The 26,211-nt window shown below is 37.9% G+C and overlaps 1 protein-coding gene and 1 long non-coding RNA gene across 3 annotated transcripts in view; one reads left to right on the plus strand and one right to left on the minus strand.

Moving 5' to 3' along the window:
- The window catches only part of FSCB (fibrous sheath CABYR binding protein), a 28,815-nt gene extending 12,731 nt beyond the window's left edge, over positions 1-16,084 (minus strand). The window contains exon 1 of the mRNA XM_038544593.1: positions 15,960-16,084. The gene's annotated coding sequence lies outside the window, so the exon portion shown is untranslated. The remainder of the gene's footprint in view (positions 1-15,959) is intronic.
- Positions 1-26,211, plus strand: part of LOC111097015 — a 59,572-nt gene that overhangs the window by 13,450 nt on the left and 19,911 nt on the right. For both annotated transcript variants that reach the window (XR_005363209.1, XR_005363210.1), the window contains exons 2-3: positions 2,303-2,483; positions 15,848-16,034. This is a non-coding gene — a long non-coding RNA (uncharacterized LOC111097015). The remainder of the gene's footprint in view (positions 1-2,302; positions 2,484-15,847; positions 16,035-26,211) is intronic.

Raw genomic sequence — 26,211 nt, forward strand, 5'->3', positions numbered from 1 at the left:
CATAACGCTGAGTGAAATAAGCCAAACAGGGAAAAATAAAAACTACAAGGTTTATATATGGATTTTTTTTTTTTAAGTTTGAACTCATACAAAAGAGAATAGAATGGTGTTTATCAAGGGCTGGGTGATTAGGATATGGGAAGAGGTGGTAAAAGGATACAAACATGGTGACTGTTTAAATGAAATTTGCTGAGAACAGATCTTAGGCATTCTCACCTGAAATAATTTAAAAATTAGGGACCTCTTCAAAGATGGCAGAGTAGGAAAACACTAAGCTCACCTTGTCCCAGGGATACAACTACATAACACTCACATCAGTATAAATAACCTGGAAAATGACTCAAAGAAGGACAGAACAAACTAAAGGTAAAGAAATCACATTGAAGAGGGTAGGAAAGATAGACATGCTGTGGGGAGCTAAATGGACCATGAGCCGAGCATGGGAGGGAGGGACCTGTGGGCACAGAGAAGAGAGAGAAAGACCCTCACACTGGGAAGGTCACTTGGCAAGACAAATCCCCATAGCATTTGACGTTGAAAACTAGAAGGGCTAAATTTCTTGAGTTCTTACAGTCAGCAGCCTGGAATTTAAAAAATCAGTTGGCTGAGCTCTGGCAAAGCCTAAAAAGTGACAGGAAACTAAATCCCTGCTATTAAAGAGACAGCATGACACACAGCCTGCAGAGATAGAGCACAGAAACAACAGTTGGAAAAACACCTGGGGCATATAGGAGGGAAACTCCTTTACTAAATCCAGAGTGTGTCCTGGGGAGTATCCAGAGAGGAAGTTCCCTGAGGGACTTCTCCAGGAACAAAGGAACCAGCAGGCACCATTTCCCTCCCCTCCCCTACACCTGCATAAACACATGGCCACCTGAGGGAACCACCTCCACAACGGACATTCACCACCTAACATTTTTACACCAAGCCGTGCCCCCTGACCCCAGGCTTTGGCAGATCTGCCTTTTCTAGTCACATGTGTCTCAGTCCCAACACTGCAAGTCCCTTACCAAGAAAACCAAAGCAAACCTTGCCAACAAAGCATCTACTGCCCCACAAACCATGCAGGACCTTGGTCTTCTACACTGTGCAAGACCTTGGTCCCTGTGGCAGGGGTGCCAGCAGCAGTGGTGGAGACAGTGAGTCTCCTTTCATAAGCTTGGAGTACAGCTTGTTAAAACTGTCTGCTCCATTCCAGCTGGCCCAGTCCCTCCACCATGCTCTTAGCTGGAGTCCATTCAAACTAGCAGTGTGCAAACTACCCTGATAGGGACCATCACCAACCACTCCAAAGTGAATCCTACCCTGGAGTGAAGGAAGATAACCACACATAATAGTCAAATGGCAACCCCAGCCAGGGGCTGGGGCAGACCATTGGTCTGATTGTAGGCCCTGCCTACCAATGAAAACTTCTCAGGGGACAACACTGAGAAAATGCCATGCAGTTTGGTGATACTGAATCTCTAGCAAATGCCTGGTCTGACTCAAATAAAACCCAAGATGGTCACAGACTGGTGCACTATACCACCACAGAAACCAAACACTGCCCACAATATGCAAAGAAGGCCACTGCAGATGACCAGAGTGAAAGAAAAAGCAGCCAAGGCACAACAGCAGAGTGCACACTACACATATAGAAGACATCCCTGAAGCCCCGCTTCTATTGAACAGGGGACACTGCACTGCTTGGCACTATAGGACCACTTCTTCATAAGGCCATTATTTTCAAGAGCAAAAGACATAGCAGACTTTCCTATCACACAGAAACATACAGAGGTTAGACAAAATGAGGAGACAGAGAAATACATCCCAAATGAAAGAACAGACAAAACCATAAGAAGAGACTGAAGCATATTAAATTGGATTAAAGTAATATGCCTGCTAGAGAATTTAAGTAATGATCATAAAGATACTCATGTTGTGCCCAAGATTGCGAATCTGAGAAACCACCAAGAAGCTGACACCAATGCAAACACACAAGGGTCTATTTACCAGCTCGAGCTTGGGTCCAAGTATACCCGACACAGCGGAGCAGGGATTTGGACCCCGAGGTGGGTTTCAGCTTAGTTTTAAGGGCTGGTCTAGGGGACCTCCAGAAGGGGTGGAGGAATTTCTCAAGTTCTGTTTACATTCTGATATGGGGCTTTCAAGGGCATTGAGCTCTGTTCTTTTTCTAATAGGGGCTTCCTGCCCTTGGCTTGGGCTCTGTTCTTATTCTAATATGGGGCTTTCTAGGACATTAAGCTGTAAGCTGTTTTCTTCCTGTAACTGAAGTAATGTAAATTTCAACTCTTATTCACAGGGGCCTGTGATGGCTGTTCTTGTGCTAACACTGAACTTTAAGTGGAATGGCCTTACTTTTCTCAGCCTCCACAACTCACTGGACTTGAGAAAAATTGGAGGACATAAATAGACTAGAGGAGACAGAAAAACAAATTTGTGACCTGGAGGACAGAGTCATGGAAAGTTATCAACCTGAGCAGGTGAGAGAAATACATTTATGCAAAGTGAAAATAAATTTAGAGAACTCAGTGACTCCATCAAGCATAACAACATTTGTATATATGGATCCCAAAAGAAGAGAGAGAAAACTTCTCTAATCAGGAGAGAGAAACATATCCACATTCAAAAGGCACAAAAATTCTCCCAAAAATATCAACTCAAGGAGATCTACACCATGACACATAGTATTTAAACAGTAAAAAAGTAATGATAAAAAAAAATTTAAAGCAATGAGAGAACACAGTTACATATAAGGGAAACACCATAAGGCTATCAGTGAACTTTTCAAAGGAAATTTTGCAGGCAAAAATTTCGCATGATATTTTTAAAGTGCTGAAAGGAAAAAATGCGCAGCCAAGAATACTCTGCCCAGTAAAGCCAATTTTCAGAATAAGAGAGATAAACAGTTTTCTAGACCAAAAAAAAAAAGAAAAAAGAAAAAGAAAAAAAGTAAAAGAAAAAAGCCAGCAGAGTTCATGACCACTAAATTAGCCCAACAAGAAATGTTAAAAGGGACTGGTCAAGTGGAAGGAAAAACCATAAATCAGGAATATGGGGAGCACAAAACAAGTAAAAGTAAGTATATCTGTAAAAATCAATCAAGGTGTACACAAAATAAAAGGTATGACACCACTTACCTAAAACGTGGGTGGGGGGGAGTAAAGAAAAGTTCAAACATCAGTTTAATATAGACTGCTATATGTAGATGTTATGTACAAACTGATTGGTAACCACAAATCAAAAAACGGTAAAAATATGCAAAGAATAAAGAGAAAGGAATACAAATACATCACTAAAGAAAGCCAGCAAACCATGAGGAAAGAGACCAAAAGAATAAAGGATCAGAGAAGAAGTATGAGACAACCTCAAAAAAGTAACAAAATGGCGATAAATACATACTTACCAATAACAACCAATAATTGGACTAAACACTCCAATCAAAAGACACAGGGTAAAAGGGACAGCCCCAGTGGCTTGGCAGTTTAGCACCACCTTCAGCCCAGGGCATGATCCTGGAGACCCAGGATCAAGTCCCACATCAGGCTCCCTGCATGGAGCCTGCTTCTCCCTCTGCCTGTGTCTCTGCCTTTCTCTCTCTCTGTGTCTCTCATGAATAAATAAATAAAATATTTTTTTTAAAAATGAAAAAAAAAAAAAAACAAGACCCATTTACGTGCTATATACAAGAGATAATTTCAGGCCTAAAGACATGCACATTGAAAATAAGGGAATGGAGAAATATTTCTCATGCAGCTGGGTGTTAAAAAGAAAGCCAGGGGAGCAATATGTAAATAACACCCAGTGCTCATCCCATCAAGTGCCCCCGTCAGTGCCGATCACCCAGTCCCCCCCCAACCCCCGCCCATCTCCCTTTCTACCACTCCTTGTTCGTTTCCCAGAGTTAGGAGTGTCTCATGTTCTGTCTCCCTTTCTGATATTTCCCACTCATTTTTTCTCCTTTCCCCTTTCTTCCCTTTCACTATTTTTTATATTCCCCAAATGAATGAGACCATATAATGTTTGTCCTTCTCCAATTGACTTATTTCACTCAGCATAATACCCTCCATTTCCATCCACATCGAAGCAAATGGTGGGTCTTTGTCGTTTCTAATGACTGAGTAATATTCCATTGTATACATAAGCCACATCTTCTTTATCCATTTATCTTTCGATGGATACTGAGGCTCCTTCCACAGTTTGGCTATTGTGGACATTGCTGCTATAAACATTGGGGTGCAGGTGTCCCGATGTTTCATTGCATCTGTATCTTTGGGGTAAATCCCCAGCAGTGCAATTGCTGGGTGGTAGGGCAGATCTATTTTTAACTCTTTGAGGAACCCTCACACAGTTTTCCAGAGTGGCTGCACCAGTTCATATTCCCACCAACAGTGCAAGAGGGTTCCCCTTTCTCCACATCCTCTCCAACATTTGTTGTTTCCTGCCTTGTTAATTTTCCCCATTCTCACTGGTGTGAGGTGGTATCCATTGTGGTTTTGATTTGTATTTCCCTAATGGCAAGTGATGCAGAGCAAAGACTGTAACAAGAGATACTATATAAAAGGGACAATATAATGAGGATATAACAATTGTAAGTGTTTATGCACCCAACATAGGAGTACTCAAATAAAACAGTTAATAGCAAACATAAGAAACTCATCAATAGTACTACAACAGTAGTAGGGGACTCTTATCCCCCACTTACATCAACAAACAGATGATCCAAACAGAAAATCAACAAGGAAACAGTGCCATGAATAACACACTGGACCACATGGATTTGACAGATATATTCAAAACATCCTATTTTAAAGGAGCAGAAGATTCATTCTTTTAAAGTGTACATGGAAGGTTCTTTAGAATAGATTATATAATAGGCCACAAAACAAGTTTCAATAAATTCAACGAGATTAAAGTCATAATATGCATCTTTTTCTGACCACAATTCTATGAAACTAGAAGTCAATCACAAGAAAAACTCTGGAAAGAGGACAAATACATGAAGGTTAAATAACATGCTACTAAACAGTGAATGCCATCAACCAAGAAATCAAAGAGTAAATGAAAAATTACATGGATAGAAAATAAAATGAAAACTCAATGATCCAAAATCATGAATATGCAGCAAAAGCAGTTCTAAGACAGAAGTTTATAGCAATACAGACCTACCTCAAGAAGCAAGAAAAATCTCAAAAACCAACCTAACATTATATAAAGAAGCTAGGAAAAGAACAACAAACAAAACCACAAACCAGAAGGAAAGAAACAATAACGATTAGAGCATAAATAAAAGATAACAACAACAACAGAACGGATCAATGAAACCAGGAACTGGTTCTTTGAAAAGATCAACAAAACTGATAAACCCAACAACTCATCAATATGGGGGAGGGGGAGGTCTCAAACAAAATCATAAATGAAAAAGGAAAAACAAGTGACACCACATAAAAACAAAGGATTCTAAGACAATATTATGAAAACTTATATGCTAAAAAACTAGACAACCTAGAAGAAATGGATAAATTACAGAAACATATGAATTACCAAAACTGAAACAGGAAGAAGCAGAAAATTTGAACAAACTATTAGCAGTGGAATAAAATCAGTAATTAAAAACAAAAACACTCCAAACAAGCAAAAGTTGAGAACCAGATGGCTCACAGGTGAATTCTAACAAACATTTAAAGAAGAGTGAATACTCAGTCTTCTCAAACTTTTCCAAACAATAGAAGAGGAAAAAACTTCCAAATTCATTCTATGAGGTCAGAATTATCCTCATACTCAAACCAAAGAAAGACAACACAATAAAAGAAAACTATAGGTGAATATCTCTGATAAACACAGATGCAAAAATCCTCAACAAAATACTAGCAAACCAAATTCAACAACACATTTTAAAAAATCATTCACTGTGGGACCCAGGAAATTTAACAAAAATCCCCTACCCCTGGACAAGCAGAGTAGGACTAATTCCATTTTGTGCTACACCAACCACCTCCTGTATGACCCCCACATGACCTGCTTATTGCTTAAGGCACTGCCCCACCCCTAGTCAAACCACTGGGCACACCCTTATTGGAAATCAGCTCATAACAATGTAGCCTTGCCTTGTGCCTGCCAAAACTGTGCGCCAATTTTGACCAAAGTAATAAGCCAGTTCAAATGGATACTATCAGGTAAAATGTAATTCAATCAGCCACCTGCGTGTGGACCCACATGACTGTGCAACTTTCTGTGTATGTTACAATCCCATTGGCCACTGGCCCCTATAAAGCTGCTACGCCTCTTAGCCTCGGGGTCCAAGTCCCTGCTCCCCTGTGTGGGTATACTTGGACCCAAGCTCGAGCTTGTAAATAAACCCTCGTGTGTTTGCATCGGTGTAGGCTCCTTGGTGGTTTCTCGGATTCGCAATCTTGGGCACAACATTCACCACAATCAATTGAGATTTATTATTGGGATGCAAGAGTGGTTCAATATTCACAAATCAATCACTGTGATACATTATATCAATAAGAGAAAGGATAAAAGTTATATGATCATTTCAGTAGATGCAGAAAAAGCATTTGACAAAGTACAACATCTATTCATGATAAAAACTCTCAAAAAGGTTTAGAGGGAACATACCTCCACACAATAAAGGCCTTATATGAAAATCCCACAGCTGACATTATACTCAATGGGAAAAAACTTAGAGCTTTTCCCTAAGATCAGAAACAACAGAAGGATGTCCATTCTCATGACCTCTATTCAAAATAGTGCTAGAAGACCTAGCGACAGAAATAAGACATATAAGAAAATAAAAGGCATCCAAATTAGTAAGGAAGAAGTAAAACTTTCACTACATGCAGATAACATGATACTATATGTATAAAATCCTAGAGTCCACCAAAACATTACTAGGACTTATAAATGAAATCAGTAAGTTGCAGGATACAAATCAATATAGAGAAACTGTTGCATTTTTAAACATGAAAAATGAAATAGCAGAAAGAGAAATTAAGAAAACAATCCTGTTTACAACTAGTTGCACCAAAATAATAAAACATGTGAGAATAAACTTAACCAAGGGGGTGCACTCTGAAAACTATAAAACACTAATGAACAAAACTGAAGAGGACACAGATAGAAAGGCATACCATGATCATGGATTGGGAGAACCAATATTGTGAAAATGTCCATACTATCCAAAGCTCTCTACAGATTTAATGCAATTCCTATCAAAATACCAGCAGAATTTTTCACAGAACTAGAACAAACCTAAATTTTAGGATATTAAACTTAGATGGAACCACCAAAGACCCCAAATACCCAAAGCAATCCTGAAAAAGAAAAACAAAATGGGAGGCATCACTATCCAAAATTTCAAGGTATACTATAAAGCTGTAGTAATCAAAACAATATGGTACTGCCACAAAAACAGACACATAGATCAATGAAACAAAACACAGAGCCCAGAAATAAGTCCACAATTATATAGTTGATTAATTATTTTTAGCAACCTTTTCAGCAACATTTTTCTAGATATGTCATCACCTGAGGCAAGGGAAACAAAAGCAATCAGCTATTGGGGATACCTTGAAATAAAAAGATTCTGTGCAGTAAAAGGAAAAAAAACAAGAAAACTAAAAGACAACCTACTGAATGGGAGAAGGTATTTGCAAATGATGTATTCAATAAAAGGTTAGTATCCATAATACATAAAGACCTTGTACAACTTAACCCCAAAAGACCCCCCAGATAATCCAATTAAAGAAAGACTGGGCAGAAAATATGAACAGACATTTCTCCAAAGAAAATGTCCACATGGCCAATGGGCACATGAAAACATGATCAATCTCACTCATCATCAAGGAAATGTAAATCAAAACCACAATGAGATATCACCTCATACCTGTCAGAATGGCTAAAATCAAAACCCCAAGAAATAACAAGTGTTAGTGATGATGTGCAGAAAAAGGAACCCTCATGCACTGCTGGTGGTAATGCAACTGGTGTAGTCACTATGGAAGACAGGAGAGAGTTTCCTCAAAATATTAAAAAGAGAACTACCTTAAGATCCAGTAATCACACTACTGAATGTTTACCCAAAGAATACAAAAACAGTAATTTGAGAAGATATAGGCACTCCTATGTTTACTGTAGTATTATTTACAGTAGCCAAATTATGGAAACAGGCCAAGTGTCCACCGATAGATGAGTAGATAAAGAAGATGTGAAATAGGGATCCCTGGGTGGCGCAGCGGTTTAGCGCCTGCCTTTGGCCCGGGGCGCAATCCTGGAGACCCGGGATCAAATCCCACGTCGGGCTCCCGGTGCATGGAGCCTGCTTCTCCCTCTGCCTATGTCTCTGCCTTTCTCTCTCTCTCTCTCTCTCTCTCTGTGACTATCATAAATAAATAAAAAAATAAAAAGCATAAAAAAAAGATGTGAAATATATATATATGTATGTATATATATAATATATACATTAAGATGTGAAATGCATATCATATTTACATATATAACATATAAATAAGGTAAAAAGATATATTTGGAATATATACATATATATTATTCAGCCATTAAAAAGAATGAAAACTTGCCATATGCAAGCTACGTGGATAGATTTAAAGAGTATAATGCTAAGTGTAGTAAGCCACTCAGAGAAAGACAAATACTATATGGTTTCACTCATTTGTGGGATTTAAGACACAAAACAAAAAGGAAGAAAGAGACAAACCAAAAAACAGACTCTTAACTGTAGAGAACAAACAGATGGTTACCAGAGAAGAAATGGGGGGGTGGGGGGGGATGAATGAACTAGGTGAGGGGAATTAAGAATATACTTATCATGATGAGTACTGAGTAGTATATGGAATTGCTGAATTGCTTTATTGTACACCTGAAACTAATAGAACACTGTATGTTAACTATACTGGAATTAAAATAATATTTAAAATAACTTAAAAATAACTATCTGACATGATAGATATGTTAATTACCTTGATTTGGGGAAAACTTTCATTTTTGATATATATATCAAATCATATCTTTGCTTTAAATATATTTTTTTGTTCATTATAAATATATTGTCAATTTTACCTCAAAAAATCTATAAAAGAGAATTGTTATTTCATTGTAAATGTCATATAAATATATAAATGGTTTTAAATTTCTTCTTTCCTGTGTTTGAAATGATTGTGGGAACAAGAAAGAAAGGAGATGTATTGATTTCTTCTTTTCTAAATATAGCATCTTAAAACAACATAAATTTACTATCTTAAGATATAGGTTAGCAGGGTCCTATGATCTAGATCTCACCAGTGGATCTCACTTAAATCAGTATCAGCCTGAAATGAGATCACCTCTGATCTAGGGATCTTCTTCCAAGCTCACTGAGTGATAACCAAATTTAATTCCTAGTGTTCATATAACTGACATCCCAATTTTCTTGCTGGCTGTCTGCTAAATTCACTCTCAACTCCAAGGGGCTGCCTTCAAGTTCTAGCCATGTAGCCCTCAATGTGGAAATTTAATTTTTCAAACCCAGTAGAACAATCTCTTTCCCATGTGCTACAACAGATCTTACATACAAACATGACTAATAATCCCATCACCTTTATCATATAACATCACCTAATCAACTATTCTATTTCAACTACTGACTATCCCATAATATTAAGAGACTCTACTAACACAAAAAGAAAGATTTTACAGGATATATAGACTAGGGAGCAGGAAACTTTGGGGTCATCTTAGAATTTTTGCCTGCCTACCAGTCAAGAATGGACTCATGAAAATCAGCCAGGAGGCCAATTAAGGAAAGAGTCTAAGACAAAGCACTAAGTTATCAAGCATTCAAATGCCAGGTAGAGGAAAAAAAAAAAAAAAAAGACTAGAAAAAGAAAGGACTAAAAATGAGTATTAGGTTGATTAAAGTATAGATGGAGAAAAAAAGCAGAATATAGATGCATTTTGGAGCTAGGATCAACTGGAATGGATGATGAGCTGAGTATCAGGAAAAAAGAAGAAAAAATGCTAAGAATGATCCCTAGGCATTGGTTTTTTGCAACTTGGTAAACAGATGTGCCACTTGTCGAGATAAGGGAAAAAATGAATGAGGAACAATTGGTGACAACAATATCCAGAGCTCAATTTTGGACGTTAACTTTGAGATGTCTCTAATACACCCAGGTTGAGATGTTAGGTAGATTAATATCAGGTTCAGAATTCAGAAGGGCAGTCAGCACCAAAGACATAAATTTGAGACTCATTGGATATGTATGGTATTTAAAGCCATGAGATTGGATATGATCACTTAGGAAAAGAATCCTGAAGGACAAGAAAATAGAGCCAAGACTAAACCCACTCATTTATCAAGCATTTAAATGTCAGGTAGAGGGATGAGGCTGGCAAAAATATGACTGAAAATAAACAGCTAAGGATATCAGAAAACAGAAATTTGTGTTGTCATGGAAGTCAAGAGATAATGTTTCCAGAAAGTATGGTAGAAAATGGATTAGTGTCAAATGGTGTTTATAGAATCTAGTCAGATAAAAACTAAAAATCTACTGTATTTGTCAAACTGGATGCCATTGGTGGATGTAGCTAAAGCATTTTCACTGGAGTGCTAAGTTGAAGCCATATGGCAGGTGATAAGAAAAATGGAGAGAATTACAAGTAGACAACTCTTTCCAAAAGCTTCAGTACAAATATTATAAAAAATAATGCTTGCTGTCACACTAAACAAAAAAGTAGATATCACCTATAATATTAAAAGGACAAATAATATATCTTTATTTTGAAATGTCATCCTTAAAAAATTACTAATGAAAAATATGTAATGACACAAAAAAAATCCATGACAAAATATTAGGTAGGGAAACAAAGCAGGATATAAAATTGTAAGTATGATTCTACTTTCACAAAATAAATACTATATATTACACATTATGCAATAAAGTACTATTCTGGAGTCTTTAAAATACCTACTATAGGGAATAACAGAGGTGAGTAAGAGGATTTCCAAGACCTAGTCATTTCAGTACAGATCCAAACCCAAAATTCTTATTCCATTAATTTTTACAATTGTTTGATTTTTTTCAAGTGTGTTCAGCAAAACTACAAACTTATGGAAGGGTGAAAGTTTGAGGCAAGTTTTAGGGCTTACTTAGGTAGTTGGGCAAGAAAGTAAAAATGAACAAGGGAGTTTACAACTTAAGGCCAAGTATAATAGAAAGTGAGGAAGAATATAAACTGAGATGTAGGGGAAGAAATAAAGGGACTGAAGCTCAATAAACAACCATAGTGGGAGCAAAGGAGAAAACAGAAAACCAGGAACAAGCAGTGAGAGAATATAATGCTATAATGTAAGGTTTAAAAAGGCAAAGTAATGTTGCTTAAAATAAAGCCAAGTATATGACTAGAATAGAAATAAAGAGTAAGTCTCTAAATTTGAGGAATTCCAGGAACTTGGAACTTTGAGGTTAGACATTGAGATTAGACATTGAGGTGATGGAAGATAATCCAGGACAGGGGTAAGGAAAATGATTCTAAGTCTGAAGCCAGTGATTTTTATCAAATCTGCAGAAGTATCCAGGAAGTTGATCAAGCACAGGGACAAGAAGCAATAAATATTGCTACAGTCTGTTAAGTATGAGTTTTAGGCAGTAAATATATTTTCTATAACAATTAAGGGAAGAACTAAAGCAGTCATGGGCTCTTACTCCCCATCTCAATATGCTTGTGGTTTGAGGAAACAGAGTCTCAAATAGAAGGGTTTGCAAGGTGGGGTGCCTAAATGGCTCAGTTAGTTGAGCATCTGACTCTTGGTTTCAACTCAGGTCCTGATCTGTTATGGACTTGAGTTGTGGGATCCAGCCTTATGACAGGTTCTGTGCTTGGCTCGGAGTCTGCTTGTCCCTCCCCCCTCTCTTTCTCTTTAAAATAAATAAATAAATAAATAAATAAATAAATAAATAAATAAATAAATAAATCTTTTTCAAAAAGGGGGGGTACAAGGAATGCTGTATCTTCAGTTAAAACAAAAAAGATGGATATAGCAGACCATCAATATAATAACAATGTATGGAAGCTTTTGGGAGGGTAGGGGCAATGCACAAAGTAAGAGGATTAAACTGAATGGGATCAATGGAAGATTAGAAAAGGAGAGAAACAAAAGTGTATGACCAAGATAGCCTTAATTTTCCTCAGCTTGACTAAACTTGAGATAGGCTTCCTCCTATCTGAAGCACCTGACCTTCATTTGCTTAGAGCACTTTCTTTACAACACTGTGTAACTGTAAACTCTTTCCTTACTTCTTTGAGATGTAAATCTTTTTAAAAGCCTCTTACTAGTTTCATAACTCAGTTTTGTCTTTCTCAAGGATCTGGGAGTCATCATTTTTAAATGTAATCTTTAAGGAAAACAGTATCTCACCTCTTTCTCAATTTTTGTGAGAGAGTAGTAACCAAGCTTTGGTGGGCAGAGACACTTTTCTCCAAGTTGTAAAACTGCCTCCTATCATGAAGATTTAAAAAACATAGATGGCCTAAGATTCATCCAAACCCAGCTTTTAAAAGTTATTCTATCCTGGGGATCCTGAGTGGCTCAGTGGTTAAGTATCCAACTCTTGATTTTGGTTCAGGTCATGAGCTTAGGGTCATGGGATGGAGCCCTACATCCACACTGAGTATGGAGCCTACTAGAGATTTTCTCCCTCTCCCTCTACTCCTCCTTCCCCCTCAAATAATCAATAAACCTAAAAAGAAGGAAAAGAAAAAGAAAATGTTATCCTGTACTTTGTTTTAGTGGAGTTGAGTTCAGACTCTATCTTGGCTCCTCACCTCTGTTAAAATAGCCTTGAATAAAGTCTTTCTTCCTGTTCTTTGTTCTGTACAATATTTTCCTTTGATAGAGTAAAAGAATAGATTATACAGGGAAAGTTCAGTATGGATATTGGCCAAAAGTACAAGGATATGAAGCATTGTAAGATATTTTGATCACAATGTTCTCAAAACACCTAAAATTACAAGGTATTCCTTGTAGACACAGACTACAAAACCTTATTCTAGAAAAACTTGTTTAATTAGAGGTTATACAACTATTTTTTTTCCATTCTTCTTTCTATTAAGGATTTATGGTAAGAAAAAATAGTCTTACTGTATTATACTGTATATAGAACAGGGTTTGCTTTTTTTCAATATTATTTTTGTCATCATTTCTTCATTAGAGGAAACACATAGAAACTGCAAATGTAAATAACTATGATGAAGGGACTTGAGGGGGATGGGCTAAATGGGTGATGAGTATTAAGGAGGACACTTATGGGTTGTTTGGGTGGCTCAGGGGTTGAACGTCTGCTTTTGGTTTAGGGTGTGATCCCAGTATCTGAGATTGAGTCCCACATCGGAGTCCTCCCAGGGAGCCTGCTTCTCCCTCTGCCTATGTCTCTGCCTCTCTCTCTCTCCATGTCTCTCATGAATAAATAAATAAAATCTTTAAAAAAAAAAAAGAAAAAAAAAGGAAGGCATTTGTGATGAGCACTGGGTGTTGTATGTAAATGATGAATCACTAAATCCTACACCTGAAACCAATTTTACCATATATGTTAACTAGAATTTAAATAAAAACTTCATATAAAAAAAGTAAATAACTAGAAGCAAGATAGGAGGCTATTGTTTTTTTCTGTGGATGCTTTTGCAATCCTTCATTTTATAACAAGATGCCAAATAAGATAGATAGATATCCAGAATTAATTAAATAAAGCAAGTTCCAGAATTACTGGTGAGTTATTACATATTTAGAATTATGTCCTAAAATATTAGTACATAAGAACTGATGCTCATGCCAATTATTCATAAACATTCAAAAATATTTCAGCATCTTTTGAATCTTCAAATTTTAAATTACATATTATTCTGATATCTTCTATTTGTCATTCTAGATCTTCACTTTTTTCCACCCTATGCTATACCTCAAGTCCAGTCCAAATGGACTGCAATAATGGATAACCTTTTTACTTTGGTTGGATTCAGCAAATGGAGTATACTTGTCAGTAGATCTGAAAAAGGCAGAAGAATGAGGTTCCTCCATTTCCTTCACTGAAGAGTAGGTTCAACCTATCAGTCTCTGCCAAGGCTCACAGCAGCTATAAAATCCTTTGCCGATAGCTTTCTCCTCACTTTCTCTCTCCCTCTCCCTTTCTTCATTAAATCACTTTTTCCTTTCCCTTTTCAGCCTACATACTAATGTTACCAGTTCAGGGCACTCTATAATCTTTTATAATTTCTCTCGTACTGTGCCCAGACATTTATGATTGGTCCCCTTATTAAATTCTCAAATTAACCAGAATATTTCCCTGTGAGGATTAACAAGTATAGCACATAAACCCACAGATTTGAGGATGTTATTATATCATATACTTTGACATTATTATATGTTATATGGTTTAAATTATAAATCCCAGATAATAAAAAAGTACAGTTACCAAAATTCTCCTCTGTCTACATATTTTAGGTAAATGGTACTAATTGTTTCGGATTACACCCAAGTTTAGCTAGAGAAAGAAAGGAGTTGAGAAAACAGCTCATGCCAATTCTTTTTAGTCCACCCATGTGGCAAAACTGAGTTAAGTATTGATTATAACATCAATTGAACTCTTAATAAATAGACTATATTATAGGAGTCAGGGGGAGGGAATTCTAGTAATAATAGTTATCTTCCTTCTTTCCTTCCCTAGTCCTACTACAATGATCTAGGAATTCTCCTTTGGGATGAATATCACCTAGCAATGGAAAGGAGAGTAGCTAGTCCTTTGAAGTCACAGAAGAGATGCTACTGGGTCTCAGCTTAGTCTTTTTGCAAAAGGTATAAGTTATGTAGAAAAGAGTAGGATGAACACAAAGTAGTCCCTCCTTGTGACCAGAGCTAAACTTTTTATGTGTAATTTCTTCACCAGAAATGGGTTCTGCCCCTTGGTCCAACTCAAAAATTTACATTAGAATAGGAATTTAATAAGAATTAAATTCTTTAATTGAAAAAAATTTTAAATACATTTTTTTATTTAGTGGAAATATTTTTCTAACACAAAGGACAAAATCATTTTTGTAGACAGCAATTACTGGTCAATACAAGGTCTTAACATTCCTTTTCTTATCCAAAGATTTACAATTCCTCTACAGATTTAACATTTGTTCTCTTTAGCTTTTATCTTGAAACAATGAATTACAAAGAGAACTTAACAAAATTCCCAAAGTAGATTTAAAGCTTAACATATATAAAATCACATATCAAAATGAAATATAATAAAACATTAAATCACTACTCCAGATCATGTCTAAATCTAAAATGTCACCTCTCCAGATCTAGAGAATATATGTTAGTCAAATCCTATTAATAAAAATATTCATACCTGTGTAATTTGTTGGGCTCCTTCTAACTTTAGTTTCTTTTCAGACAAATGATATATGAGCCTGCTTAAAGAGTTAATTGTCCATATATAAAAACTTGAATAAACCCTTTGAATGAAAATTTCTATTTCGTCTATCATTACTTTTTAAAACTTATTTAATATTATATTGTTAAAATACAGCATCATTTTGACAGAAATATGAAAAAGTACCCATAAGCTCTATTTTGAAATATTCTAATTCTAAAGAGACAGAAATGCCCAAGCAGGAAACTATTAAAAATGCAAATTCAGCGTTTTGAAAGGCTATTAAAACTTCTTTATTAGAAAAAGAAGACCAAAGTTTTTAAACATGCCAAGAAAAAAGTGCTTAGAAATATCCTCCAGGGACAAATTATGAAGTTGCTGAGAAAGAACTTTAAAAGGATATGTCTCTCTTCTATCCATTCTGACTTTAGATCATGGATGACTACAGATCGTTTCCATAAATATTCTCACCAACTGATTCTATAAAAAGAGTGAGTTAATCTACTTGTGAAATATTTGCTGCTCTGTCCAGAATAAACCTACCTGCTTGCCTCTGTGTCCTACAAAATCTTCATCTGAAGAGAAGGTGAAAGAAACCAGAGTTTTTGCAATAGAGAGGTAGGATCTGAGGTGTTTCTGTGTTTTACCCAAATCATATCTAACCCTCTAAACTCAAGTGCTCCCTGACAATTCTGACCATAGGAATAGAACTTTCCCACTAAATTCCAGAACTTGCTAGCTTCACATAACCCAATGGTGTCAAGAAGGGTTGAAAATCATCATATAGGGGGATGCCTGGGTGGCTCCGCAGTTGAGCATCTGCCTTTGGCTCAGGGTGTGATCTCAGGTACAGAGATCCAGCCCTACATAGGGCTCCCAGTAGGGAGCCTGATTCTTTCTCTGCCTATGTCTCTGCCTCTCTCTGTGTGTCTCTTATTAATAAAAAATCTTAAAAAATAAAAAGTCATCACATAGGCTGTCCCTGAAAGCCTATGACCTAACAAACACATAACAAAAGCAGCATTAGAGCAGTTGAGAAAAAAAATACATCTCTGTGAAATAAAAGCATTTGAAATAATTCTTTGTTTAAGAGCTGGGCTGAATGTATAAAGAAGTAAAAGTTCTAACTCAGCTGAACAACATAACTCCTTGTATTGGACATGCTCAGCTTTTGATGAAAGGTCAAAGCTCTCTGTGGACAACAGAGGCTACTGCACACACAAATGGAGCATAGCACATGACTCTGGAGATTCATTCTGAAAGTATGACTTGTCTGCTCTCGCATTACAAGGCATTAAAATCCACGCACTGTTCTCTGATGATAACATTGTTCCTAACTACTTGGCACCAGGAGTCACACTGGAAACCACTGACAGTAATAAAAGTCAGACTGAGTAAATAGGATCCCGACTCTCCTGAATTTCAGGATGATATTGCACTATGTGGCATTCAGTGCATACCTAGATCTCTTTAAGCATAAAGCCGACAGGGCTCAAGAGAAAAATATGATGATGCATTTAGAAAAACTGGAAAGCATTCTTAACTCTAAATGTAAGTTTTCTGCTTCAATCATACAAATAAGCAGTTATACTACTACTCTTCTATTCTGTATGCTATTGTTTTAAAAGAGCTATGTAAAACAATTCTTTCCAGTGGTAGCTTTAGAGTATTGCCAAATCAATGAACAAAGATGAAACCAAATAGGTTCACCTATAGCAGAGATTTCAAGTAGGCATGAAATGAAGAATATCAGTACAAACTAAATACCAATGTTGCATCAAATAAGATGGAATAGTAATTTCAAAATTTCTAAAATTGGAATCAGATTCAGAAAAATTTAAATCAGAATTTATACATACACTTTATGTGTACATACATACATACCTGTATGATGGGTTAATTCTACGTATATATTTATGTGACTATAAACGCAAAGGTCTTAACTCAGTTGCTGCAAGTTTAATAAGAGGCAAAGTCATTACATAAAAAGAAAAAGCAATCTGACATGCAACTGTCCTTCAGAGAACACACTGATTTAATTTTACAATAAGCTTATATATGAACAAAACATTACTAGAACTGATACATGAAATCAGTAAGCTGCAGGATACAAAATCAATATAGAGAAGCTGCTGCATTTTTAAACATGAAAAATGAAGTAGCAGAAAGAGAAATTAAGAAAACAATCCTACTTACAACTAGTTGCACCAAATGATAAAACCTGTGAGAACAAACTTAACCAAGGGGGTGAAAGAACTGTACTCTGAAAACTCTAAAACACTGATGAACAAAACTGAAGAAGACAGAGGAGGGGCAAGCTGGTGAAGGAGGAGGGTCCTCGCCTCACCCGGCCCCACCAACTTACCTAGATAATTGTCCAATCATCCTGAAAACCTACGAATCCAACCTGAGATTTAAAGAGAGAACAGCTGGAACGCTACAGAGAGAAGGGTTTTCACTTCTAACAAGGTAGGAAGGCGGAAAAACAAAATAAAAAAGAATCCAGTGGGGGAGGGGCCTCCCAAGGAGCCGGGCGAAGAGGGGTGGCGACAGCCTTGGGGACAGGAAAACCCAGCCCGGGAGAAGCAGGAACTTTAAAAATCCAGACCAGATCCTTCCCAGACGGAAAGGCGCTCAGCAGGGAACTCGGGCAGAACCGCAGGAGGGACAGTGGAGCCCCCAGGTTCCGCGGTCACTAACATTGGAGGTGCACCCGGGGGAGAGCCCGTGGGCCGGGCTTGGTAAAGGGCTGGAGTGTGCCGGCCGGGCCTCGGGACGGAGGGGGCTGTGCCTGCTGCCTCCAGGAGCCGCACCGCCCCGGGAGCGCGATTCCAGCAGCGCAGGCCCCAGATCCCAGGGCGTTGGGGGACACAGCCAGGATCCTGCACTCCCCCCAGGACAGGCAGAGGCAGGGAGGGCACAGGACAGTGAGGATGCTATTGGCCCTGGGTGCCCCCAAGCTGTGCAGGTCAGCACCCCACGCCCCCGGAGCATCCAGGCCAGTGCGGACTGGGAGACTGCGTAGTTATTGCGGGAGCTGACTCCAGGGCTGGAGAGCTGGCCGCCAACAGTGGGGTTGTTACTCCTGGTGTCACCTTGTACCTGGGACTGAGCAGGGGCCTCACAGGATGAACAGCTCCCACCGAGCCGTGCACCTGGCAGGGGGTGGGGCAGCTCCTCCAGGTACACATACCTGAGAATCAGCACAGCAGGCCCCTTCCCCAGAAGACCAGCTGGAAGGACAGGGGAAGAGCAAGTCTTTTTTTTTTAATAATAAATATATTTTTTATTGGTGTTCAATTTGCCAACATACAGAATAACACCCAGTGCTTATCCCATCAAGTGCCCCCCTCAATGCCCGCCCACCCAGTCACCCCCCCCCCACCCTCCTCCCCTTCCACCACCCCTAGTTCGTTTCCCAGAGTTAGGAGTCTTCCATGTTCTGTCTCCCTTTCTGATATTTCCTACCCATTTCTTCTCCCTTCCCCTCTATTACCTTTCACTATTTTTTGTATTCCCCAAATGAATGAAACTATACAACGTTTGTCCTTCTCCAATTGACTTACTTCACTCAGCATAATACCCTCCAGTTCCATCCACGTTGAAGCAAATGGTAGGTATTTGTCATTTCTAATGGCTGAGGAATATTCCATTGAGCAAGTCCTTGACCAAGCAGCACTGGAAGCTCCACGGGAGGCCAAGGGATTTACAGTATATAGAACCAGAGGATACCCCTCCTTTTTATTTCTTCCTTTTTCCAGTACAACTCGTTTTTATATCAGACTGTAAATTTCCAGTTTGTTTTCTTTTCCCACCTTAACTAAAATATTTTGCCACCTCTTCATTTTTAAGTTTCTGCCTTTTTGACTTTCATATTTCTACAATTACAGATCCTAGATATATTTTCCACTTCTAGATTCCCTTCAACATACTCAATTTTGGGAGATATACAATAGGTGTTTTTTTGTTTGTTTTTTGTATGTTTTTTGTTTCCTCTGCCTCATTTTATTCTACAATGGAAGAAGTTAATACCTTCTAAAATATGACCATAATGCACCCAGAACCAAGTGGTATACAGTGCTGGTTAATTCTGTGAGATTTCTCATTCCCATTCTGCCCCCCTTCTTTTATCTCATTTATGTTTTCATGGTCAATGTTCAGGCCCTCTACAAGTATTTCTGGCTTATATAAATTTGGGACTGAGCATCTTTCTAACATAAAAACTTAATATACTCAGAACCAAGAGGATCACCCTCTAGGATCCCTCAGGTAGACTACTTAGATATCTACTACAACTTGTCACTACCACCACCTCCCAGTCCCTCCCTTGTATTTCTCTTTTTCTTTTCTCTTTTTTTTTTTTCCTCTTTATTTTTGCTTTTTTTCTCTTTTCTTTTTTCTTTATTTCTTCTTTGGGATTCTTGACCTTTTATTTTTTACTGCTTTGTTTTAAAATATGTTTTTCACTTTAGTGGTCCTTTTGTTTTATTTCATTCTGATTTTTGTTTTCAATTTATGGTCTCTGACCTTGTAGAATCATCTAGACTGAAACATAGTTAGATCATGGTTGATATTGTTGATTCAGCCCACTCATACAGTCACTCTGCACTGAGCAAAATGACTAGAAGGAAGAACTCACCACAAGAGAATCAGAAGCAGTACTCTTTGCCACAGAGTTACAGAATTTGGATTACATTCGACGTCAGAAAGCCAATTCAGATGCACAATTATAAAGCTACTGGTGGCTCTGGAAAAAAGCATAAAGGATTCAAGGGACTTCGTGACTGCAGAATTTAGATCTAATCAGACCAAAATTAAAAATCAATTAAATGAGATGCAATCCAAACTGGAGGTCCTAATGACAAGAGTTAATGAGGTAGAAGAACGAGTGAGTAACAATAGAAGCCAAGTTGATGGCAAGGAAGGAAGCTGAGGAAAAAAGGAGAAAAACAATTAAAAGACCACGATGAAAGATTAAGGGAAATAAATGATAGCCTCAGAAGGAAAAAATCTATGTATAATTGGGGTTCCAGAGAGCACCGAGAGGGACAGAGGGCCAGAAAGCATATTTGAACAAATCATAGCTGAGAACTTCCCTAATTTGGGGAGGGAAACAGGCATTCAGATCCAGGAGATAGAGAGGTGCCCCCCCAAATCAATAAAAACCATTCAACACCTCAACATTTAATAGTGAAACTTGGGGATCCCTGGGTGGCGCAGCGGTTTAGCGCCTGCCTTTGGCCCAGGGCGCGATCCTGGAGACCCGGGATCGAATCCCACGTCGGGCTCCCGGTGCATGGAGCCTGCTTCTCCCTCTGCCTGTGTCTCTGCCTCTCTCTCTCTCTCACTGTGTGCCTATCATAAATAAAATAAAAAAATAAAAATAAATAAAAATAAAATAATAGTGAAACTTGCATATTCCAAAGATAAAGAGAAAATCCTTAAAGCAGCAAGAGACAAGAGATCCCTAATTTACTTGGGGAGAAATATTAGATTAACAGCAGACCTCTCCACAGAGATGCAGAGACCTAGCAGGCCAGAAAGAGCTGGCAGGATATATTCAGGGTCCTAAATGAGAAGAACATGGAGCCAAGAATATTCTATCCAGCAAGACTGTCATTCAGAAGAGAAGGAGAGATAAAGAGTTTCCAAGATAGGCAGAAACTGAAAGAATATGTGACCACCAAACCAGCTCTGCAAGAAATATTAAGGGGGACCCTGTAAAAGATAGAGGAAGCCTAAAGAAATAATCCAAAAACAGGGACTGAATAGGTATTATGATGACAATAAATTCATCTCTTTCAATAACTCTGAACATGAATGGGCTAAATGATCCCATCAAAAGACACAGTTTTGGACTGGATAAAAAAGCAAAACCTATCTATTTGCTGTCTACAAGAGACTCATTTTAGACCTAAGGACACCTACAGCCTGAAAATGAAAGGTTGGAAAGCCATTTACGATTCAAATGGTCCTCAAAAGAAAGCTGGGGTAGCAATCCTCAGATAATTAAAGTTTATCCCAAAGACTGTAGTAAGAGATGAAGAGGGACACTATATCATACTTAAAGGGTTTATCCAACAAGAAGACCTAACAATCATGAATATTTATTCCCCTAATCTGGGAGCTGCCAAGTATATCAATCAATTAATAACCAAAGTGAAGACATATTTAGATAATAATACACTAATAGTAGGAGACTTGAACACAGCACTTTCTGCAAATGACAGATCTAAGCACAACATCTACTAAGAAACAAGAGCTTTAAATGTACACTGACCAGATGGATTTCACAGATATATACAGAACTTTACATCCAAACTCAACTGAATACACATTCTTCTCAAGTGCACATGGAACTTTCTCCAGAATAGACCACATGCTGGGTCACAAATCAGGTCTCAACTAACAACAAAAGATTGGAATTGTCCCCTGCATATTTACAAACCACAATGCTTTGAAACCAGAACTCAATCACAAGAAAAAATGTTGAAGAAACCCAAACATGTGGAGGTTAAAGACCATCCTGCTAAAAGATGAATGGGTCAACCAGGAAATTAGAGAAGAATTAAAAAGATTCATGGAAACTAATGAAAATGAAGATACAACCATTCAAAATCTTTGGGATACAGCAAAAGCAGTGCTAAGAAGGAAATACATTGCAATACAAGCCTCCCTCAAAAAATTGGAAAAAACTCAAATACACAAGCTAACCTTGCACCTAAAGGAACTGGAGAAAGAACAGCAAATAAAACCTACACCAAGGAGAAGAGAGTTAATAAAGATTCGAGCAGAACTCAATTAAATAGGGACCAGAAGAACTGTACAACAGATCAACAAAACCAGGAGTTGGTTCTTTGAAAGAATTAATAAGTTAGATAAACGATTAGCTGGCCTTATTAAAAAAGACTCCAATTAATAAAATCACGAATGAAAAAGAAGAGATCACAACAAATACCAAGGAAATACAAACAATTTTAAAAACATATTATGAGCAGCTATATGCCAAAAATTAGGCAAGTTAGAAGAAATGGACACATTTCTGGAAAGTCACAAATTACCAAAACTGGAACAGGAAGAAATGAAAACCTGAACAGGCCAATAACCAGGGAGGAAATTGAAGCAGTCATCAAAAACCTCCCAAGACACAAGAGTCCAGGGCCAGAAGGCTTCCCAGGGGAATTCTAACAAACGTTTAAAGAAGAAACAGTACCTATTCTACTAAAGCTGTCCCAAAAATAGAAAGGGATGGAATACTTCCAAACTAATTTCATGAGGCCAGCATCACCTTAATTCTAAAACCAGAGACCCCACCAAAAAGGAAAACTATAGACCAATATCCCTGATGAGCACAGATACAAAAATTCTCAACAAGATACTAGCCAATTGGACCCAACAGTACATTAAGATTAATCACCATGACCAAGTAGAATTTGTCCCAGAAGGAAAGGTTGGTTCAACACTCATAAGGCAATCAACATGATAAATCATATCAACAAGAGAATAAAACAAGAACCATATAATCTTCTCAATAGATGCAGAGAAAGCATTTGACAAAATACAGCATCCATTCCTGATCAAAACTCTTCAGAGTGCAGGGATAGAGGGAACATTCCTCAGCATCCTAAAAGCCATCTACAAAAAACCCACAGCAAATATCATTCTCAATGGGGAAACACTGACAGCCTTTCCCCTAAGATCAGGAACATGACAGGGATGTCTACTCTCACCACTGCTATTCAACATAGTACTAGAAGTCCTAGCCTCAACAATCAGACAACAAAAAGAAATAAAAAGCATTCAAATTGGCAAAGAAGAAGTCAAACTCTCCCTTTTAGCAGATGACATGATACTGTTTGTAGAAAACCCAAAAGACTCCATCCCAAGATTGTTAGAACTCATACAGCAATTTGGCAATGTGGCAGGATACAAAATCAATGCCCAGAAATCAGTGGCATTTCTATACACTAACAATGAGACTGAAGAAAGAGAAATTAAGGAGTCAATCCCATTTACAATCGCACCCAAAAGCATAAGATACCTAGAAATAAACCTAACCAAAAAAGAGGTAAATGATCTATACCCTAAAAACTACAGAACACTTCTGAAAGAAACTGAGGAAGACACAAAGAGATGGAAAAACATTCCATGCTCATGGATTGGAAGAATTAATATTGTGAAAATGTCAATGCTACTCAGGCAATTTACACGTTCAATGCAATCCCTATCAAATACTATAGACTTTCTTCAGAGAGTTGGAACAAATCATCTTAAGATTTGTGTGGAATCAGAAAAGACACCGAATAGCCAGGGGAATATTGAAAAAGAAAACCAGAGCCAGGGGCATCACAATGCCAGATTTCAAGTTGTACTACAAAGCTGTGATCATCAAGACAGTGTGGTACTGGCACAAAAACAGACACATAGATCAATGGAACAGAATAGAGGACCCAGAAATTGGTGCTCAACTGTATGGTCAACTAATATTTGACAAAGCTTGAAAGACTATCCACTGGAAAAAGGACAGTCTCCTCAATAAATGGTGCTGGGAAAATTGGACAGCCACATGCAGAAGAATAAAACTAGACCATTCTCTTACACCATACACAAAGATAAACTCAAAATGGATGAAAGATCTAAATGTGAGACAAGAATCCATCAAAATCCTAGAGGAGAACACAGGCAACACCCTTTTTAAACTTGGCCACAGCAACTTCTGGCAAGATATATCCATTAAGACAAGAGAAACAAAAGCAAAAATGAACTATTGGGACTTAATCAAGATAAAAAGCTTCTGCACAACAAAAGAAACAGTCAACAAAACTAAAAAACAATCTACAGAAAAGGAGAAAATATTTGCAAATGACCTATCAGATAAAGGGCTAGTATCCAAGATGTATAAGGAACTTATTCAACTCAACAGTAAAGAAACAAACAATCCAATCATGAAATGGGCAAAAGACATGAACAGAAATATCACCAAAGAAGACACACACATGGCCAACAAGCACGTGAGAAAATGCTCCGCATCACTGGCTATCAGGGACAGACAAATCAAGACCACAATGAGATACCATCTCACACCAGTGAGAATGGTGAAAATTAACAAGACAGGAAACAACCAATGTTGGAGAGGATGTGGAGAAAGGGGAACTCTCTTGCACTGTTGGTGGGAATGTGAACTGATGCAGCCACTCTGGAAAACTGTGTGGAAGTTCCTCAAAGAGTTAAAAATAGAGCTAGCCTACAACCCAGTAATTGCACTGCTGGCTATTTACCCCAAAGATACAGATGCAGTGAAAAGCCAGGACCCCTGCACCCCAATGTTTATAGCAGCAATGTCCATAACAGCCAAACTGTGGAAGGAGCCTCAGTGTCCATCGAAAGATGAATGGATAAAGAAGATGTGGTTTATGTATACAATGGAATATTCCTCAGCCATTGGAAACGACGAATACCCACCATTTGCTTTGACGTGGATGGAACTAGAGGGTATTATTTATGCTGAGTGAAGTCAGTCAATCAGAGAAGGACAAACATTATATGGTTTCACTCATACAGGGAATATAAAAAATAGGGAAAGGGATTAAAGGGAAAAGGAGAGAAAATGAATGGGAAATATCAGAGACGGTAACAGAACAGGAGAGACTCCTAATTCTGGGAATCGAACAAGGGGTAATGGAAGGGGAGTTGTGGGAGGGCACGGTGACTAGGCAATGGGCACTGAGGGTGCTTTTGATGGGATGAACACTGGCTGTTTGGGTTTTTTTTTGTTTTGTTTTGTTTTTTTAGATTTTATTTATTTATTCATGGGAGACACAGGGAGAGAGGGAGAGAGAGAGAGAGAGGCAGAGGCACAGGCAGAGGGAGAAGCAGGCTCCATGCAGGGAGCCTAACCTGGGACTCGATTTCTGGTCTCCAGGATCACACACTGGGCTGAAAGTGGCCCTAAACCGCTGAGCCACAGGGCTGCCCAGCACTGGGTGTTATATTATATGTTGGCAAATCGAACTCCAATAAAAAATTATACAAAAAAAAAAAAAAAAAAAACTGAAGAGGACACAGATAGAAAGGCATGCCATGATCATGGATTGGGAGAACCAATATTGTGAAAATGTCCATACTACCCATAGCTCTCTACAGATTTAATGCAATTCCTACCAAAATACCAGCAGAATTTTTCACAGAACTAGAACAAACCTAAATTTTAGGATCTAAATTTTAGATCCTAAAATTTGCATGGAACTACAAAAGACCCCAAATACCCAAAGCAATCCTGAAAAAAAACTGGAGGTATCACTATCCAAAATTTCAAGATATACTATAAAGCTGTAGTAATCAAAACAATATGGTACTGCCACAAAATCAGACACATAGATCAATGAAACAAAACACAGAGCCCAGAAATAAGTCCACAATTATATAGTTGATTATTTTTAGCAACCTTTTCAGCAACATTTTTCTAGATATGTCATCACCTGAGGCAAGGGAAACAAAAGCAAAATTCAGCTATTGGGGCTACCTTGAAATCAAAAGATTCTGTGCAGTAAAGGGAAAAAAACAAGAAAACTAAAAGACAACCTACTGAATGGGAGAAGGTATTTGCAAATGACATATTCAATAAAAAGTTAGTATCCATAATACATAAAGACCTTGTACAACTTAACCCCAAAAGACCCCCCAGATAATCCAATTAAAGAAAGACTGGGCAGAAAATATGAACAGACGGGGATCCCTGGGTGGCTTAGTGGTTTGGCGCCTGCCTTTGGCCCAGGGCGCAATCCTGGGGTCCTGC

This window comes from Canis lupus, chromosome 8 (genome assembly GCF_011100685.1).
Source record: "Canis lupus familiaris isolate Mischka breed German Shepherd chromosome 8, alternate assembly UU_Cfam_GSD_1.0, whole genome shotgun sequence".
NCBI classification, from domain to species: Eukaryota; Metazoa; Chordata; class Mammalia; order Carnivora; family Canidae; genus Canis; species Canis lupus.